General features: G+C 38.7%; 1 pseudogene; it reads left to right on the top strand.

Annotated features, from left to right (window-relative positions):
- Window positions 1-467: 467 nt before the first annotated feature.
- Window positions 468-1515, top strand: LOC128586238 (glucosamine-6-phosphate isomerase 1-like; annotated as a pseudogene).
- The last annotated feature ends 5749 nt before the right edge of the window (window positions 1516-7264 follow it).

Genomic DNA, 7264 nt, shown 5'->3' with positions numbered 1-7264 from the left:
AGAGATGGGGTTCTGATTTCTGAACTCACCTGGGCCTAGAGCATGGGGGTGGGTCCCTCTCTAGCCTTGAGTGGGAGAATCCTATATCGATAGGACCAACTCCTCTCACCACTCACAAAAATCAATTCATAATGGATAACTGCCTTAAACCTAAGACACAAAACTATAAGAATTCTAGAAGAAAATGTGGGGAAACTCTTATAGATATTGGCCTCATTAAAGAATTTATGCAGGGCGGCGCCTGTGGCTCAAGGAGTAGGGCACTGGTCCCATATGCCGGAGGTGGCGGGTTCAAACCCAGCCCTGGCCAAAAACCAAAAAAAAAAAAAAAGAATTTATGCAGAAGACCCCAAAGGCAATCAGCAACAACAAAAATTAACAAATAGGGCTTGATTAAGTTAAAAGTTTTCTGGGGCCAGGCCACCAGCTCTGTAGGTGCAGCAGCCCTGGAAGGCATCTGTGACAAGATGAAGCTCATCATCCTGGACATGAATCTCAGGCCAGTGAGTGGGCGGCCAAATACATCAGGAACAGCATCATCCAGTTTAATCCACGGCCAGCCAAGTATTTCATCCTGGGGCTCCCCACGGGGAGCACCCCACTTGGCTGCTATAAGAAGCTGACTGAGTACTATAAGAATGGAGATCTATCCCTTAAGTATGTGAAGACCTTCAACATGGATGAGTATGTGACCCTTCCTCAAGATCACCTAGAGAGTTTCCACTCCTTCATGTGGAACAAATTCTTCAAGCACATTGACATCCACCCAGAAAACACCCATATTCTGGATGGTAATGCAGCCGACCTACAGGCTAAAAGTGATGCCTTTGAAGAGAAGATCAAAGCTACAGGTGGGATCAAGCTATTTGTTGGAGGGATTGGCCCTGATGAACACATGGCCTTCAATGAGCCAGGCTCTAGTTTGGTGCCCAGGACCTGTGTAAAGACATTGGCCATGTATACCATTCTAGCTAAGCTATGTTCTTCAATGGAGAGCTGGCCAAGGTGCCCAACATAGCCCTGACAGTGGCTGTGGGTACTGTCATGGATGCTCGAGAGGTGATCATCCTCATTACAGGTGTTCACAAGGCATTTGCTCTGTACAAGGCCATCAAGGAGAGAGTGAATCACATGTGGACTGTGTCTGCCTTCCAGCAGCATCCCCACACTGTGTTAGCATGTAATGAGGATGCCACCTTGGAGCTGAAAGTGAAGACTGTCAAGTATTTCAAAGGCTTAATGCTTGTTCATAAGTTGGTAGACCCCTCGTACAGTATCAAAAAGAAAGAAATTGCGAAGAGCCAGTCTTCTAAGAAACCATACAGCAATTAGCCTGTGCTGGGACCTAGAATCAAGTAGCTCTTGGGGACAGGGGAGTCTTTCTGGAAATTGTCTTTAGGAGAACAGAATTGTATTTCTTTAATCCAGTATAGTTACTCCAGATAAATGGATGAAACTCTTGCTCTTGACTTTGAGAATAGGAGCCTAGTCATGAAGTTTAGCTATAGGGAGAATGATTATTTGTATCAAAGCTATCTATGACAAACCACAGCTAATATTTTACTGAATAGAGTAAAACTAAAAGGTTTTCCACTTAAAACTGGAGCCAGACAAGGTTGTCCTCTATCGCCACTACTATTCAACATAGTGCTGGAAGTTCTAGCCAATACAATCAGGCAAGAGAAGCAAATAAAGGGCATCTAAATGGGATCAGAGGAGGTCAAACTCTCCCTCTTTGCTGGTGACATGATCTTATACTTAGAGAATCCCAAAGACACAACCACAAGACTCCTGGAAATCATCAAAAAATATAGTAATGTCTCAGGATATAAAATCAGTGTCCACAAGTCAGTAGCCTTTGTATATGCCAATATACAGCCAAGATGAGAGGCTAATTTAAGGACACAACTCCCTTCACTATAGCTTCAAAGAAAATGAAATACCTAAGAATATACTTAACAAAAGAGGTGAAGGACCTCTATAAAGAAAATTATGAAACCCTAAGAAAGGAAATAGCAGAGGATAACAAATGGAAGAACATACCATGCTCATGGCTGGGAAGAATCAACATTGTTGAAATGTCTATGCTTCCCAAAGCAATCTATAGATTCAATGCCATTCCTACCAACATCGTACTTTCAAGACTTGGAACATTGTTAAAATACCAACATCGTACTTTCAAGACTTGGAACAAATGATTCTGAGTTTTGTATAGAACCAGAAAAAAACTTGTATAACTAAGGCAGTTCTTTGTAATAAAAAGAAAGCTGGTGGCATCAGAATACCAGATGTTAGGCTGTAGTACAAGGCCATAGTCATGAAAACAGCATGGTACTGGCAAAAAAATAGAGACACAGATTTTTGGCATCAAATAGAAAATCTGGAAATGAAACTAACACCTTACAGCCACCTAATGTTCAATAAACCAAAAGAACATACACTGGGGGAAAGACTCCCTATTCAATTAATGGTGCCAGGAGAACTGGGTATCTACATGTAAAAGACTGAAACTGGACCCACACCTTTCTCCACTCACAAAAATTGATTCAAGATGGATAAAAGACCTAAGTTTAAGACATGAAATGATAAAAATCCTCAAGGAAAGTGTAGAAAAAATACTTGAATATATTGGCCTGGGAAAAGACTTTATGAAAAAGACTTCCATGGCAATTGCAACAACAACAAAAATAAGCAAATGGGACTTGATTAAACTGAAAAGCTTCTGTACAACTAAGGAGAAAACAAAAAGCAAATAGACAACCTACACAATGGGAAAGGATATTTGCATATTTTAGATTAGACAAAATCTTGACAACTAGGATCTATACAGAACTCAAATTCATCCACATGAAAAAAGCCAACAATCTCATATATCAATGGGCAAGAGACATGAATGGAACCTTCTCTAAAGAAGACAAATGAATGGCTAGCAAACATAAGAAAAAATGCTCATTGTCCCTAATTATTAGAGAAATGCAAATCAAAACCATCCTGAGATGCCATCTAACCCCAGTGAGAATGTTACACATCACAAAATCTCAAAACTGTACATGCTGGCATGGATGTGGAAGGAAAGGAACACTTTTACACGGCTGGTGGGACTGCAAACTAATATAACCTTTTTGGGAGGAAGTATGAAGAACCCTGAAAGAACTCAAGCTAGACCTCCCATTTAATCCTATAATCCCGTTACTGGGCATCTACCCAGAAGGAAAAAAATCCTTCTGCCATAAAGACACTTGCACCAGACTGTTTATAGCAGCTCAGTTTACAATCGCCAAAATGTGGAAACAACCTAAAGGCCCACCAACCCAGGAATGGATTAACAAGCTGTAGTATATGTATACCATGGAATACTATTCAGCCACTAAAAAAGATGGAGACTTTACATCTTTTGTATCAACCTGGATGGAGGTAGAACACATTATTCTTGGTAAAGCATCACAAGAATGGAGGAGCATGAATCCTATGTACTTAATTCTCATATAAGAACAATTAATGACCTAGTACACGGTGGGGGGTGGGGAAAAGGGAGAGTAGAGGGAGGGAAGGAGAGAGGGGGGTGGGAGAAGGAAGAGCAAATAGAGGGAAGGAGGGAGGGGGGTGGGGGGATCACGCTGTGTGCCACACCTTTTGGGGACAAGACACAATTATAAGAGGGACTTTACCTAACAAATGCAATCAGTGTAACCTGGTTTCTTATACCCTCAGTGAATCCCCAATAATAAAAAAATTATTAAAAACAAAACAAAAAAAATACATATAAATTCAGGAGTTGGGTGGACACTTTGGGAGCTTAGGCTGTGGCAGGGCTACTCTGTCTGCTGCTTCTCTGAAGATGGCTCAGGTGACAAGCTTTGAAGCAACTCAGAGATTTGAAGCTTGCCAGACACCAAGAACTGATACCACCCTCTAGCATTGAGGGATAAACCAGCTTGTCCCTAGAATTGCTCATATAAAGGTATAATTCAGTCTTCAATTGGCCTTTACTTTCCACAGAGGCTTCCTTCCATACTAATCAAGCAACTAGATGTTAGTAATTGTGGAATACACTCATTATGTGATTAATGTACCTCATCTATCAAGTGTATTCCCTGTAAATTTTGTCCACGTTATCCTTCCCCTCTTTAATTATAGCAAACCCCCAAATAAATTCTTTTTGTACAGCAATAAACCCTGTGATATGTGAAATTAAAAAAAAAGAAAAGTGAAAAGTCTTCTGTAAAGCCAAGGAAGCAATCAATAGAGAAAACAGATAGCCTAACCTACTTGCTATGCATCTGATTAAAGATTGTTAACCAGAATCTATAAGGAACTCAAACAAATCAACAGGAAAATAAATCAAACAACCCCATAAAAAAGGTGGGCAAAAGACATTAACAGAAGCTTTTTAGAAGAATAGACTAATGGCCAATAAACATATGAAAAAAGTCCTCAACATTTCCAATGACAGGGAAATGCAAATCAAAATCACAATGAGATATCATGTAATTCCATGAGAATGGCTTTTATTAAAAAGTTGGGGAGAAAAACAAATGCTGCTGTGGATACAGAGAGAAAGGAACACTTATACACTGCTGGCTGGACTGCAAACTAGTACAACCCCTATGGAAAAAAGTATGGAGATATCTCAAAGAATTAAAAGTAGACCTACCTTTTTGATCTCTCAATACCACTATTGAATATTTATCCAAAGGAACAAAAATGTCATTTTGTCAAAAAGACACATGCACTAGAATGTTTATTGCAGCATAAGCAATCCACAGTCATAAAGATGCGGAATCAAAGCAAGTACCCAGAATACATGGTGGGTTAATAAGATGTGGTTTTTGTTTACTATGAAGTACTACTCAGACGTTAGAAAAATGGTGACTAAAATCTTCTGTACATGTAATAACTTGTATGGAAGTGGACACCATTCTTCTTAGTGAAGTATCCTAAGAATGAAAAAACAGACACCACATGTACTCACTGTTAAATTGGAACTAATCGATCAACATTCATATACACAGATGAGAGTAAAACTCATGGAAACCAAGCAAGTGGAAGAGAAGGAGGGGACAGGTAAATTCACAGGATTGGGTACAATGCATGCTAGCTGGGAGATGAGCGTACTTATAACTGACCCAAAAGGCACAAAAGCAAATCATGCAACCAAAATGATTGTACCCCTGTAATATCTTCAAATTTTAAAAAAAGAGGGAAAAAAAGAATATATACAAATGGCCAATAAGCACATGAAAAGATGCTCTGATCATCAGCCATCAGAGAAACACAAATCAGAACCACAACACGATAATAATTTACACTCACTAGGTTGGTTACAATTAAAAAAACAGACAATAATAAATGTAGTGAGGATGTGAATAAACTGGAATCCTTTTACACTGCTGGCAGGAATGTAAAATGGTGCAGCCTCTTTAGAAAACAGTCTGGTAGTTCTTCAAAGGTATAATGTAGAGCTACCACAGGACCCACAATTCCACTTCTAATATTTACCCAAAAGAATTGAACACATATGTCCAAACTAGTCTTGTTCATGAACTTTATAGCAACATTATGCATAATAGCCAAAAAGTGGAATATCTCAAATATCCATTCACTGGTGAATGGATAAATAAAATGTGGTAAGTTCACATAACGAAATACTACTGGGCAATAAAAAAAAATAATTGCTAAGTCATGGAAGAAGCCCAAGTGCCCATTGACCCACGAATGGATTAATAAATTGTGGTATATGTACACCATGGAATATTATGCAGCCTTAAAGAAAGATGGAGACTTTACCTCTTTCATGTTTACATGGATGGAGCTGGAACATGTTCTTCTTAATAAAGTATCTCAAGAATGGAAGAAAAATTATCCAATGTACTCAGCTCTACGATGAAACTAATTTGTATGAATGACTAATATGAAAGCTACAACCCAATTATAGCCCAAGAATATGGGGAAAGGGGAAAGGGAAGGGAGGGAAGGGGCAAGATGGGAGGAGGGAGGGTAGTTGGTGGGACCACACCTACAGTGCATCTTACAAGGGTACATGTGAAACTTACTAAATGTAGAATACAAATGTCTTAACACTATAACTAGGAAAATGCCATGAAGGCTATGTTAACCAGTTTGATGAAAATATTTCAAATTGTATATAAAACCAGCACATTGTACCCTATGAGTACACAGCTAAGATTTAATAATAAAAAAAAAGAATAAAGTACTGATACATGCCACAAAATGGATTACCCTTGAAAACATTCTGCTAAGTAAGAAAAAGCCAGTCACATGTCATTACATTATATTGATTACAATATAATTATACAAATATAATTTGCCAATTACATAATTGTACAAATTTCATTTATAACAAAATGTACACAAGAGGAAAATCCATAGTCAAAAAGTAGATTGATGGGCTCAGCGCCCTTAGCTCAGTGGTTATGGCGCCAGCCATATACACCAAGGCTGGCGGATTCAAACCCGGCCTGAGCCTGCTAAATAACAATGACAACTGCAACAAAAAAATAGACAGGCATTGTGGCAGGGGCCTGTAATCCCAGCTACTTGAGAGACTGAGGCAAGAGAATTGCTTCAGCCCAAAAGTTTGAGGTTGCTGTGAGCTGTGACGCTACGGCACTCGACCGATGGCAACAAAGTGAGACTGTCTCAAAAGAAAAAAAAAAAAGTAGATTGATGGCTGCTTAGGGTGGGGGTGGGAGTAGCATTTTGGGGGAAGAGAACAATGACTGTTAATCGTATAAAGCTTCTTTGTGGAGGGTGATAAAAATGTAATGCAATTATAGTGGTGGTTGCAAAACTCTGTGAATATGCTAAAAAGCATTGAGTTATGATTTTAATGGAGTTAATTTCATTGTATATGAATTTTTTGTTTCAATGAACCTTTTTTAAAAAAATGGTTAATCACAAGGCAGTAAATTTTCTTTCATAGACTCTTTTAAGCACACACATATGGGACACAGTCCCCATATTAGTAGGGAAGCGACAAGAGATAGAAATCTCTTTACAAATCTTTGTCTCCAAAATTAAGTGCTTATTAGAGCAGGATTGTGAAGGAAAGGAACTAATGTTTACTCTTCACCAAATATGTGCTAAGCATGGTTAGGTGACTCTATCAGATCATTTACTATCAGATCATTCTTATACCAACTCCATGAGATGAATTAGATTGTTCATGTCTTGTAGATAAACATGAAACAACTGACAAATAAATACAGAAAGCAAGTAGAAACCAAAATGTCTTTAAGTTTTC

The sequence above is a fragment of the Nycticebus coucang genome, chromosome 5 (assembly GCF_027406575.1).
Source record: "Nycticebus coucang isolate mNycCou1 chromosome 5, mNycCou1.pri, whole genome shotgun sequence".
In the NCBI taxonomy this organism is placed as follows: Eukaryota; Metazoa; Chordata; class Mammalia; order Primates; family Lorisidae; genus Nycticebus; species Nycticebus coucang.
The sequence above is the reverse complement of the archived record's forward strand: the minus strand, read 5'-3'. Positions and strand labels throughout refer to the sequence as shown.